At 38.2% G+C, this 14673-nt stretch overlaps 1 protein-coding gene across 5 annotated transcripts in view; it reads right to left on the bottom strand.

Annotated features, from left to right (window-relative positions):
- Positions 1-14673, bottom strand: part of DENND2A (DENN domain containing 2A) — a 2268767-nt gene that overhangs the window by 1832076 nt on the left and 422018 nt on the right. Inside the window, exon 1 of one of the 5 annotated variants that reach the window (XM_044088245.1) lies at positions 5236-5374. The exons of the other annotated variants lie outside the window; for them this stretch is intronic. The gene's annotated coding sequence lies outside the window, so the exon portion shown is untranslated. Of the gene's footprint in view, positions 1-5235; positions 5375-14673 lie in introns of those variants that run through there. 5 annotated transcript variants of the gene reach the window in all.

Below are 14673 nucleotides of genomic sequence, written 5' to 3'. Positions count from 1 at the left end.
GCTGGCCTGGAGGGGGCCGGAAAGGACCAGTGCTTGGAGGGGCAATGCCTACTGAACCTCGGAGGCTGGACCTGTAAGAAGTATTTAACTGTCTGCATAGATTTAGCTTTTTCTTCCATCTTTTTTAAGACCTCTTCTGCCTTGGTGCCAAACAAATTGTCTTTGTTCAATGGTGTGTCCAATAGTTTTGATTTGACATGGTGTGGCAAGGTCTGTTCCTTAAGCCAAGCATGCCTTCTAAGTACAGAACCAGTGACTGCTGCCCTGCAAGATGCTTCTAGGGTGTCAAAGCCACATTGCAAGGTGTGTTTAGTAACTTGGCTTGCAGAATGCATAAGATCTTGTAATTCTTTATTTTCTGCACAAGCAGGAAAAGTAGATATTTTTTGTTTGAGGAGTTCCATGGTATGTTGCTGGTATTTCAGCATGTGGAACTGACATTTTAGTGCTCTAATTACAAGAGTTGCAGAGGTGTATACTTTTTTACCCCATCTGTCTAAAGCTCGGGAATCCCTGTCCGAGGGGGTGGGATTCTTAGCTGTGGTTGCTTTAATTCCTTTAGGTCCTTGAGAGATGACCTCTGGATCAGCAGTAGGATTTTTGAAAAGGAATTTGTGAGAGTCAGGGACTCTGTAATACCTGTCAGGTTTCCTGGGAGCAGGAGGAAGGGTGTCAGGAGTCAAAGTGGATTCCATAAAGGCATCATCAACAGCATCCAAGACAGGAGGAAGGGCTAAAGGTCTCTGCTGTGGTAAATCTAAGAATTCCCTGAGTCTCTTTTTGGACTGAGGATAGTCCTGCCATTCCCGTTGGAAACGCTCCCTTAAAAGTATGTAGGGTTTCACCAAATGAAAAATCCTCTGGAGGAGAGGCAGAATGTATTCCTCTGCATCTGAATCCTCTTAAGCAGACAAGGGTTGCATGTCTTCATATTCAGAAACCTCAGCGTTATCGGCCTCCTGGTCAGATAAAACTGCTGGGGACAAGTCTCTTTTTCTTATGAAAGGGTAAGGTTGGCTTCCCCTAATAAGCATGATAAGGTCTTCCGCCATTTTAAGCATTTGAGAGTGAGGCATGGAAGCAGGTGCATGCGCTTGGGTCATCGTTTTCTTAGGCGTAGTTCGTACCCTGGGCCTTAAAAACTCAGTAGTTTTTGAAAGAACTGAAGACGCAAAAGAAGTCGTCGGTTTGTGTCGAGTACCGGCAGCGCGAAGAACTTCCTTGGAAGCCAGTGCCTGTTCAGTGGCTCTGGACCCATCCAAGGTAGAGACATTCACAGGATCCTTAGTCAAAGAAGAGTCTTGCGGCATACGGGTCTCGGTAGCAGCCTGAGAACTCACAGAAGCGGATAACCCCAAGTGTGATGACTGCAACAGTTAAACACGAAGAACATCCAATCAGAAACAAAATAGTATTTCAATCCCTGACAAATTAGAAAAGCACAGAGTGATGAGAAGGCACAGTCCTTCATCTTTCACAGCTACTTGGTACAGTCCATTTCTCCTTCATCTTCCACCGCTCAGTCATTCAGCTACTTCACATTTCACGGGTATCAAACGCTGATATTGGTCATCTACCATTTAATTATTAGATAGGATTTATACTGTTAAATGGAGCAGACATTTGGCATATTATGTCATTCTATTATGGGGTACTTCAATAAGCAATCTTTGACACTATCCATTAATATTTCTCCAGCAACAAAAGTGAAATTATACATCTTATCCTTTTTCTTAATATAAAACTTCATTGCAAACAAAATTTATATTATTTTTATTTATAAATAATTTTTTATTTATATTATACAAATCTCACTTACATAACAGTCTTTAATATCCATCAGTCATTAATTAACACCCATAGTAATATACACGTTGAACCTATAAACTGTGATTAAACAGTCAACTGTTTGATGTATCTTTTAACAGTGTTATCACTCATACATTTATTCTCCCAGGTACAATCATCTGAGACTCTTGTATTAGCTTAAATATTCTTAACAAACTAAATTAAAGAAGATCCACTAGTCATCTACTTAACGGTATAAAAGACAAACTTAAGTATACTTATTTGCACTTGAAAGGTATTGTTTTTAATTTCATGACAGATTTTTAACTTATTTTGTTAACCAAATCCAGCTTAGAAAACTGAGAAAGAACTATCAATTATTTCAGTATTTTTTTTTCATTTCTTAACCTCTCATTATTGACCACCAAAGACATCCTTATACATTCTCCATGGTGATCTTCTACATACATCACTACGAAAATCTCATGGGATAAGTAAGTCTATATTCTTTCTCTAGCTCATCCATGATTCAAATAACTTGGTTCACTACTGGAGACTCTAAATTTAAATTTTTTGATTTTTTTCTTTTGGCTAATAACATAAAAAAATGACATTACACACTCCAGTTTAGTATACTGCAAAATATCATATTCTTACAGCATTATCATTTTTGTAAATCTGAATTACTTATGTATTATACGACTGGCCATTAACATTCGAAAACGAGCACGTTGATTGACCAGCCCAACCAGCGTGCCCATTGTAAATTCTAGAATATACCAACGGAAAAAGGTTCGGTCACCCGGACTTCTTTCCGTTCGTATATTCCATAACCTTTTTTTTTTTTTTTTTTAACCAAAAAAAAAAAAAATCTATAGTCCAGACTCCAAACATACCAGAGAGGCAGCATGGAGGAAATACAAAGAAAATCAGATATATCACTTAAAACTAAAGACACGTTACTCGATTTCTTTGCATTTCCACCATTCTATCTCTCTCTCTCCTACCCCTATAGCCAAAACTTTTTTTTTAATTAAAAACAAAAAAAAGAAAAACGAAAACGGAGCAACAGATACTTTCTTTTCTCCATTGCTTCCTTTTCAAAGCATTGATGTACTGGATATGCAAGTCCAATACACATGTGCAATACATCAAAACAAGGCAGCAGGATACCACCAGCCGGAGAAGAACAGTACAGTGCCATTATACAAAGACATTACTTAATAAAAGTATTTTTTTTTCTTAAATAATGTCATTGTATAACAGCAATAACCGACTCTGTGGTTGTGGTATATTGAGATTTACCCACGGTTGGCTTTATTTAATCACTCAGGTTTTGTCCTCGCGATTAAACCTCACCAACCATGGGTAAATCTTCAATATACCACACCACGTCATTGGTTGTTGCTTAATTAACCCTACCAAGTTTTAAAGCTTCATTTTCAATTGATCCAGGCTTGAGCATGTATAAAAATATTTTCTTGAACAGATTTTCCCTTCCAAATGCTTCCGCAATAACATACTGCATTTGTAAATATCCTACTGACTTTTAGCAGAGTATAAAAATAACTCAGTAAACATTGCCATGCAAAAATTTATATCTCTTAGTTTTGGTGGCATATCTCAGAAACTGACAAATTCACACGAGAGTTATCTATTACATCACCAAACAAATTACTCCAATCCCACCTCATTTTAGCTACGGTAAAATGAGCTTTTTTCTCCTCATCTCCTCTTCAAGCAAACAGCCTTTGTCAGATGGCTATTTCTGGTTTTAAAATCACATGGAAAGCATAACAAAACAAAACAAAAAAGCAAATGTAAACAAACACTTGAAAGTACAGTATAACAGCAATTAGTGTGTAGGAAGCCGAATCTCCCTTACAAACTCCTTTGTAGGGATCTGTGGCCTCTGAGCCCAATCAATAAAAAACTCTTGAGGCTACCACAGTTGTGGTGCAAAAAATAAGTGCAATTTTCCAGCTGGCTGAGTACCCACTGAAAATGCAGTTTTCCATTAAAACAACATTTTTAATGAATCACTCTGTGCCAGTGTTAATATTAGTATTTCCACTGATATATCAAACTACTGTTTGAAGATTTTAAGTAAAGGCAGGACTCACAGAATTATAGCCTCAAAGATTTTTTCCTGCTATCCTTTTACTTGCCACGGTCCTCTACAAATGTAAAGTGTACATCCCAAAATAAAATGTAGTCCAAGGACTGAGTAGCAGAAATATGTCAGCATCAATTAAGAGAAGGTATATATTCAAACTGTCTGATGTGCTGGAGTCTGTAAACCTGAGGAAGACAGAATTTACAGTTGCTGACAAAATGCATTTATTTGACAGTACAGTCATTAATGAAGATCTACATGTACCCTGTACCCTGTAACATGCGAGCCTATTCCTGTAACAAACACAGCACTACCCACTGGCCACCAATGCATTTTGTTCCATTTGCAGAGAATCATGACAGGTGAGATTTGTTTCCTAATTTACCAGTTGCATGTACACTTTACAAGCACAAAACAGTTAAACGTATATTACTGTAAAAGAACACGCAAGAATTTGCACAATGTTAAGGAGTATAGAAATGTGTAAAAAGCAAGCACCTGCCCAACATTTTTAAACTAAATTGCTCATTATAAAAAGTTTGAATGAACTGCTATTAAAATCTACATTTTATACACCAGATAACTTGGAACATGTTGTTAATAAATAACTTATTATAATATAAATTATATAATTTTAATGATGCCAAATACAGTTGAGCATTTTGAATATTTTCTTTTTTTAAATTTTATTTGGTTTTAAAACAATAGATGAATCAATTATAAAACTATTTACATAGACAACAGCTGATCAAATACATCAAAGGTATACATATCAACAATTAATATTTTTCAAGCAAGTCTTCAAGTTTAACCCAAAATTTGCATGAATGTGTAACATCAGAATTTCTCATCTTTACGGTATGCAGTTCACTACTGCAAACAGTGTTTGCCATACTAATAAATTCAACACTAGAGGGGGAAACTTTACTTTTCCAACTTTTAGTAATTACTTTTCTGGCTATAGCAAGAATAGACCAAAGAGGGGGCGCTTCGGTTTTTGGAATAATCTCAGGAATCAGCATTAAATAAAACTAAACATTTAGAAATATTATATCTGCCTGACCATAAAGCTTGAATGAAGTTAATAATTTCTTTCCAAAAAGGGGAGATGACTTCACATTCATATGCCATATGCATCCAGTTTGAATATTTTCTTTGTGAAAACTTCAAACCCCTGCTTTCCAAAGGAACATTTTGGTATCCTGTACATTTGTGGTATTTAAGGAATGCGTAAAAGTGTTCAACTCTACACAATAGAATGACTTCATTCAGTATACAGTGCAATGTGTTGCTTAATTACCAAGGTCAGACTGTACAAATCAAAACAGTACCTTCATTTCTGTAGCTTCCATCTTAGTGGAAAAGAAATGCAGTGCGTCACCTATGAACCAGAAACAACCTTCATGTTCCAGAAATTGTTACTTAGAAATTGTTTCCTGCATCACCACAGCAAAAGGCTGAAGACAGACTCTTTCCCACAGGGGGATAGTTGAACTCTTTTTGTACAGGGCCCACTAAAATCCACAAAACCTACAGGGAAGCAGACAATCAAGTGTAAAGCAGGCGTTAAAATACCTGAACAAATCTTTCTCTTTCTGCTCAGACTCACTATTACTGTCAATTCACGTTTGCATGCATTCCGCCTTCCTGTTACCTGATAAATTATCAGTGAGATAAACAATGGAAGCTTCTAATACAAAGCACTAGTGAAACATTATATGAAGCTTTGGCAAGGGGGTAGATTAACAAAAACCTGTTTTTTAGACACATTATCAGTAGAAAAAGTCAGCTACTTTGCAATGTAAAATAAAACTTAGCAGTACAGTGGAACATTACTGAAACCCAAATACCACAGAACAAAAAAATGGTATTTCAGTCTGGTATTCTAAATGTAAAACACATCTGCATGTGTTAAACCGGAAACTCATAAAAATGATATACATTTGAGTTTGTGACACAGCATAATGTAGGCTGTTGCAGTACATCTGCCTTTATGCTTTAACATAGATTTCCAGCTCATTTTGACATTCACTACAGACTGAAGTCATAGTTACTTTTCCATCCTAAGTAACAAGTTGTTCTGTACAGTTCAGCCCGCCCCATTACACACACACACACACACACACACACACACACACACACACACACACACACACACATACTGCATTACCTCAGTACTCTTTAGTTCCCACTGATGCAAATGTTTGCCATATAACTGTGCAGTAAACATACAAGATAACGCTACAACAAAATTAACTCAGACTATATAAAGCAGACTGCATGAAGCCTCCTGAAATTTAAATTCAATTACAGGAAGACAAACATAAAATATTTTAAACAATATGCTGCAAATGCTACGTTGACTCCTTTACTCTAGTCTGGGACCACTCGTCACTGAACTCTTACAGGCAGCAAGTCAAGAGAAGAGATGACTATGACTTAAGCCATATCCATTTAATCCTCCCCAAACCCTTAACTGACCATTACTACCCCCATGACATTTCAGCAAAATTACTTTTAGGTTCAAATGGCATGCAAGGAGAAAAACGAATTTGCAATCCATTATGTGCTAAGTGAAATCGTAAAACTGCATTGTTTTTTACTAGTTTAATAGTGGACTGGGAATAGCTATCCAGCTGAGGGGCTGTTTGAATGGCATACTTAAATTTTAAACTGTGACTCAGAAATAGAAAAATGAATGCCAGAAGGCTTCTCAGCCTGGGGAGATGAATGCATGTCTGTGAGTACGCTTATGCCGGAAGACCTTGATGATAATCCCTAAACATTTGTAATCCTACACACACACACACACACACACACACATATATATATATATATATATATATATATATATATATATATATATTTTTTTTTTTTTTTGTAGTCAGCAGCCATGGACTAGGAAATATAAAATATTCTAGGCATACAGAAATATACAAATGCATAGTTTAGGGAAATAAAAATGTCAGGTATAACTAAAGCTACAAATTCTATCTCTTCTGCTCGTTAAGACAGAATTTCACTAATACGCATTAAAGAACCATGTAGTGTACTAGTTTACATTCTAGTTGTCAAATGATTTTCATGTCGAGAGGAAAAAAGCTTGTCCCCTGCAAAAAAAAAGTTACATTTTTTTGTTGTGTTTTCCATAGTGTAAGTTTTGATATATGCTCAATCACTTTAGGTTCAACAATGTGAGTATACAACACAGTGTCATATAATCATACAGCTGAGGGTACCCCTCACCTGTTTCAAATGTTGCTTGCAAACTGCAAAACAAAAGCAAAGTGGAGGCTGTCTGTTCTTCATTGATGCCAGCCACAGTATTCATAAAATGAAATGAATGGTTAATAGTACCTACAAAGGGCATGCCACAGGGCTCTGTCTGCTGTACACTGAGTACTGCAAGTAGGACTAGTTTTGGGAATGCCTGCATGGCAGGATGCACAGGTGGTAGTATGTGCTCCCCCTCAATTCAGTAGGAAAGTGCATTTGGACAACTGGAGTGGTACATAGAGGTGTACAGAGTGACCAAGATAGGAGAATGAAGTAGTGTTTATAAAACATCAAGCTGCGCTCTCAACAGTGCACTTGTGCACACATCTACTGACAGTGCTTAGAATGTTGTATGCACTGCATAAAGTGTCAACAGCTACACAGTATGGCCAGCTATGCACACTGAAGTGCATAAGGCCATGTAACAGGATTGTGCTCATGTCGATCAATTATACATGGGTGATGGAGAGACAGACGGTTTTAAACTTAGCCTCTCTCTCCCTCTCTCCTACACACACACACACACACACACACACACACACACACACACACACACACACACACACACACACACACACGCCTAATCTATCTATCTATCTATCTATACAAAATGTTCTGTTTCTAATGGGTACTGCTTGCAACAACACTTACAGTCTGGGAATGCCTAGTGCTCAAAAAATGGGCTACAGATTTCAGAGTAGCTTTCAACTTTGTCTTGTTTTATAGATTCCTGTACACTATTACTTTACCTCTTAATGGTCCAGAATTTCACAGGATGCCCAGATTTTTGTCTCATATTTTTTGGTCTGCTCCTCATTAAATTTGTGTTTTTGTGGCAAACTGTTGAGAGCTGAAGTCACTAAAAATGAAAACATTTGAGTTTCAGACATCATATCCATCAGAAAATGTATGCCAACTCAAGTCCTGTTATTCTGGCAAACGTCTAAGTTTATAAAAGCAATATTTAAAACATGTCCTTATTTTTGGGTCTTTGACCCCAAATTATTTTTGACTTTGTCCAGATTTCTTCTGCGAAGAGAGTGAGTGGCATTTAGGCTCATACCTAGTATGTTGTCACCTCACAGCAAGAGGTTCTCCGGTTCGATTCTCGGCTGGGGTGCCTTCTGTGCGGAGTCTGCATGTCCTCCCTGCATTCGTGTAGGTTTCCTCCGGGTGCTTCAGTTTCCTCCCACATTACAAAGACATGCATCTGAAGCCTTTCTCTCCAGGCCTCCGCTGAAAATCGGCTTTGTTCCACGTCGGACTTTCCCGGTTAACAAATGTAAAATAAAATAAATACATAAAAATGTGACTTTTGTCCTCCAATACTAAACAGCGTTTTTGAATTGTAACATAGTAAGTTTAGCTCACATTTACTTGATGGAACAAATGAAGTACAAATGTGGAACACGCACAGTACCGCACAGTTACAACAGCAGTAGTGATACTTACTTTTCTGCACTGTGTTTGTCTAAACATACTATATACTTACAGGTGCATGTGAGTGTGTGTGTGTGTGTGTGTGTGTGTGTGTGTGTGTATATATTTTATATATATATATATATATATATATATATATATATATATATCTATATGGGTCTACCTGACAACGTCAACAGCTTAGAACGCCGACAATAACAACACCGACGCCAGAAGATCGACAACTGAGAAGACCGATGGATGAAAACCCCGACGCTGAGAACACCAACATGGGAAAAGGCTGTGTAAGTATGCGGTAGTGACGGACGTTAGGGTGCGAGTAAGGTAAGTGTGCGATATTGACGGTCTGTAGGGATAGGGGTGGGTTAAGTGAGTTAGGGTTAGGGTTAGGGCGCGGGTTAGGTGAGAGTGACGGACCTTAGGGTTAGGGTTTGGGTTAAGGTTGTAGATAGTTGTGTATGTGAGGTTTAGTGTGGGTTTGTAAGGATTTTGGTGAGCTTGTGTTGTGTGTGTGCTTTTTGGACAGGGGATTTGTTTTGTTTGTTGATTGGCGGTATTATGGTGTGTTGGGCATGTGAGGTTTCGTGTTTGTGAACTGTCGGTTATGTGGTGTCGGTGATTTCGTTGTCGGTGTTGTGATGTGTCGGTGTTGTCAGGTAGACCCATATTTAATGGATTCGTATCACTTCACTGAAAGACCATTTCACTGACACCCATTTCTCGGAGACCAAATCACCTAAAGTTCATTTCACCTAAAACTCATTTCACTGACAAGTAGTACTCTAAGGCAAGTCAAAGGTATATGTCCTTTTCCCCACAGTAGTGCGATCCTAGTGTTAGTATATGCAGTTAGGAGGGTGTGGGGGCACAGCCTCCCAGTTAATTTGGTTTTCTGTTGTCTGGTTTTGTTTTACATTATTTGGTAAAACCCAACTAGGTGGGGGGGGGGGCTATGCCCCCCCCCACCCCCCAACTATATAAACTAACACCAGGATCACATTACAGTGGGGAAAAGGGGCTATACCTTTGACTTGCCTTACAGTACTACCTACCAGTGAAATGAGTTTTAGGTGAAATGAACGTTAGGTGATTTGGTCTCAGTGAAATGGGTGTCAGTGAAATGGTCTTTCAATGAAGTGATACGAATCCATATACATATATATATATATATATATATATATATATATATATATATATATGGGTTTACTTTACATGATCGACATTTCAAAAAGCCGAAGACCATATGGGCAAGACCATATGATAGACTTTTGAAATGTTGACCATGTGGAACGGGTATCTCCGTACAGTGTGTAATGGAATGATTTCCATCTTCCACACTGTAGTGCGATCTAGGAGTTGGTATATTTAAGTTTCTGAGTTTCTGGGGGGGGTGCAGAGCCCCCCATGGGGGGTGCAGGGGGGCTTGCTCTCCTGCTAGCAATGTTAAGGTTAGTGATTGTTGTGTTTTTTCTTTTTTTTTTTTTACATGATTGACATTTCAAAAGTCAATCATATGGTCTTGGCCATATGGTCTTCAGCTTTTTGAAATGTCGATCATGTAAAGTAGACCCATAAATATATATATATATATATATATATATACATATATACACACACACACACACACACACACACACACACACACACACACAAACATCTGTTAATTTACTGTGCCTACATACGTAGTTAATACAAGTGGGCAGAATGGTGTCTCTGCAGGGTATGCCTCGTGCATGGTGTGGCTAACCTGTACTATTGATGGTGATCATGCCAGCCATTCTGTGTTTCATGGTAAGGCATACAGCCATTTTGTAGCACTCTATAACTGTCTTGCAATGCAATCTGCTGAGAACCTTGATATATAGTAGAAGTGTCTCTGAACTTCATTTCTACCACATTTTATGCCAAAATGCACATGTGCATATATTCCACACAACACAAATAAACTTGTTGATTGGTTATGTTAATCGTATGCAGCCCTATTACTCCATGATCAATGAATTGCATTCAGACTTCTCTATGTATTTTCTCATGAATGAAGCCTACACACTGTAAATCATTATTAGTTAATACTTCTTTTATACATATTTCCATATAATTTAACTGCAGAATCACAAACATCTTACAATTACACAGCACAAAATGTTAGCAAATATGGCTCATTTATCAACTGATCTACAAGAATAACATATCATATTAGAAAATTAATGAAGACTAGTTTATGAGTCAATGTACAATGGAAGCATGCCTTTGTCAAAGGACAGCCATGTCTGATGAATATAGCCACACATGGCCAACAGCATACACCATTTTTTTAGAGATGAACCAGCTTGTTTCTAACTGATCTGTCATATACATTACATACTGCCTCATGAACTGCTTTGAATATCATACAATGGGAAGCAGTAATACAACTGTGTTTACCAACATGTATGCTTCAAGATAAAATATTCTGATACCTTGTATGTATCATGGTTTTGGAATTATTAATGTAAATATAAACAAGTAATACCTGACGTCTAGAGGAGCAGTAGGAGGTAACTGCAGAAACGCCTGGAGGCATCATTCAGCTGTAATGAACAGCTTGAATAAAAGGAAGCAACTGGTATGACTTGAAGGACTTCAAGTGATAGTGGCAGGGATAACAGAACTGGGGTTAGTAACGACAGACCAGGAGTGAAGGAGAAGCTGGACCTTGCATAAGAAGTAAGGCATCTAATTTAAGAAAAGGTCTGGGTTTTGAGAGGTATAAATGAGGTCAGAAGCAATAACCTATAAAGAAAGACAATGACAGACCTAGGATAAGAAGTGATGGGCCTGGATTAGGAGAGACTACCTGATCTATTTTTAAGAACTAACAGGCAAAGACTACAGGTGAAGAACCTCTGGCATGGGTGAACAGACATTGCTGCAGAGTACTGAACCTTGCTAGAGTTGGGGGTGTTAGGGGAACAAGGATAAGCAATGATGGGGCCTCAGCCAGGGTAAGCAAAGATGGAGCATGGGTAATAAATTATGAATTTCAGGTGATGAAATGACAGGCCTTGAGTATGGAATGGCAGACCTGGAGTGAGACTCATGAAACCTATTATTCCACATGCAACCATACACAGATGAAGAAACAGAGCAGTGATGAACTAACATTCTCAAAAGTACTTGGAAGGTTAGAAAGTATGAAGGGATATGAGAAGGAAAGAGAAATAACAGAAAAGAATGTATAATCAAGTCAAAAGAAGCAGAGATACAAGTAGGCTACCAAAGGTCCAAACTGGGGAAAACAAGGCAAACTTCATTACTATAGGAGTTAAAAGCTATTGCATTTCAATTAAGAAAGACAGAAAAGGTTAGGGAATTGTATCAAGTGTAAAACAAAGGTGCGGAATAGACGGCAGACAGTGATAATGAGAAGCAAGGTAATTAATAAGAAGGAACTCCTAAGCAGTACTTACAAAACAGGGCAAAAAGGAGGAGAAGGAAGCACATAAACCAAACAAAATACATGTTCATGCCTGGGAAGATGAAACAGATCCATTCACACAAGTAACTAGCACAACTGAAAGGGAACAAAGGAAAACAACTTTAGGGGGTTCACATCTATCTAAATTCTGAAAGAAAGATTTGTGTTTAACAAATTGGGTCCCAGTAGGAATTCTGAGTGCCATAATTATGATTCTCAAAATAGCCAAACTGTAAGTGTGAAAGTAAAGGACCTCTGCCATGATCAACAAATGGAAATAGATATTGTTAGCTTGCTTGCTTGGATTATGTCCCCTAGTCTGAGATAAACTGACATCAGAGTTGGTAGATACAAGTAGCTGGGGTATGGAGGCACAACCTCTCAAGAAGAGTTAGAAGGGCTAAAGGTGTCACAGTGAGAGTCAGAGTTCACGATTTTTGTACTGAAACTCCAGTCTTGAAGTATCAAGGCTGACACTATTATGTCTTGCACTCTAGAAAGGCAGCCTAAGAACTCATGGGGGAGGGCACAATAGTATCAAAGGAGTATAAGACAGTAGGTATGATTACACTTCAAAAAAGCATGGACCAACGATAGTCAAAAACAACTGCCTCCACTGCTAACACTGTGCTTCCACTACAGGATCACTAGTCACTTGTATGCTTTTCATGTTTAATGTCTCCAGCTGTTTAGATTTTTTAATATCATGACATGAATGGATCCTGGAGTCTATCGGTATTTTTATATGGTACTGCATCCCACTGGCCTTGGCTGATACTGATAACTCCCTACCATAGTACAGATTACCTCAGGTCCATTTCATGGCTACTTAATTGAAATTTGACCTGTCCTAGCTCCTATCCAGCTTTCAAATATGGAGCACCTTAACATTTGTCAGTACAAAACTTCACTGCCATTTGTTCGTCAAGCAGGTAACGTTCCTATGCCCCCTTTCAAACTGGCTCACCCATCCCCCATTGTTTCCTTTTCCCAGTTTGATATCATCTGCAAATGCCTTATTTTGTTCTCCACACCTAGCTGCCACTCATAAGCACTGAAAGCAGCAATTTACAGGACTGAATGCAATGGCATAATACTAGTTGCCTGTTTTTTCTCTGAAGTGTCTCCCTTACCACCAATGTCTTTGTTTTTCTTTCTTTGGATGAGCACCTGGACTTGGGGATGAAGAATAAAAGTTTGCAATAACTGATCTGAGAGATGAGGTTTGGACTCAAGTAGGATAGACCTAGCATTAAATGTTCTGATACTGTGTCATGGACCTGGAGTGAGTCTTGACCTTGAGAAGGTAGTGATGAAAGGCTAAATCCTAAAAGTATAACAATGGATCTAAACAAGAAAAGCTTCATCAAGGATGGGCGGGGTGGGGGGATCAGACGTGAAAAGTGTTGAAAATGGTACTAGTGCTGATCCAGATGTGTAGGTTAGAAACCTAAGTACTGATGGACTTAAAGTGGGCAGAAACAATTATGGAAAGCAATGCTGGAACTTAGGTAGAAGGTGCTGGACATGGTTGATGGACCTGGTACGTGCAATGTTGGGTGGAAGATGACAACGATACAGTCCTGAGATAGTGCATGATTAGTTGGTAGACCTCTGGTGAGGAGTCTATATAGTCTGGGTGTAACAAAAGACTTGGGATGAACAAGAATGGTCTTGAATGACAAGTGCTGGATATAGGAGACTGACACCCCTAGAATGAGAAATTGTTTCCTCTGAGAAGGTTTGGCTGGACTTGGGGTAAGGTGTTGTTAGAAAAATATGTATTAATGTGTGTGCTTAATGCTAATTAGAAGCTAAAAGAGTTAACATGTTTTTCATTCTATTTTATATACAGCTTAGTTTTATATGAGACTAAAAGATGCTTTTGAAACTGCAGTGTGCTTTCTGAAACTTGCAAGATGCCCTCTGACCTAGTAACTGCTAGCACAGCGAAATTCATGTTTATGCCTTTTGGAAATGTACTTGAAAAACAGGTGATTATCTGCTAGGTCAGGAAGCAATGAATGAATAATGCTACATTCTATAATGTTATGATTTTGAACAATTAGCTCTGTTCGTGGTATGAGAACATGCACAGCTGCAGAAGGAAGAGATAAAGACAGACAAAGAACTGTTAAAGAAATGAACTGCAATCTATACTTGCTTTGTGCTCAAATTAGCCGTAGTACCTTGAATGGTAACATTGCATATATCTAACCGGTGGTAGCCAAGGCCACATTGTTTTTCTTAGGAAGTTTCTCACATAAATTGATAGCACAAGCAGAAAAATCATGAAAACAACTGCTATGTAATGATGATGTTAAAACTTGTGATCTGCTACGTCAGCTTGGTAGGCAATGTCTTATTAGAAAATGTATAAGAATGCTTGTATTTCCTGATTCTAGTTAGACAAACTCTGTATTAGCATGTTTTTGTCTCCTTGCTGCAAGATTAAAGTGCCTTAACCTGAACCTACCATGTATTGATCATTTTTAAAGTATACTTTTCCTTTGACAGATTGGTCCATCGGACCGGAAACATCTCTCGCTCTATCTCAGGTCAGATGGGCCTGGAGGCATGAAACTGTACGGGGAAG

This window comes from Protopterus annectens, chromosome 11.part0, assembly GCF_019279795.1.
Source record: "Protopterus annectens isolate FY-2018-M chromosome 11.part0, PAN1.0, whole genome shotgun sequence".
Lineage (NCBI taxonomy): Eukaryota > Metazoa > Chordata > Ceratodontiformes > Protopteridae > Protopterus > Protopterus annectens.
The sequence above is the reverse complement of the archived record's forward strand: the minus strand, read 5'-3'. Positions and strand labels throughout refer to the sequence as shown.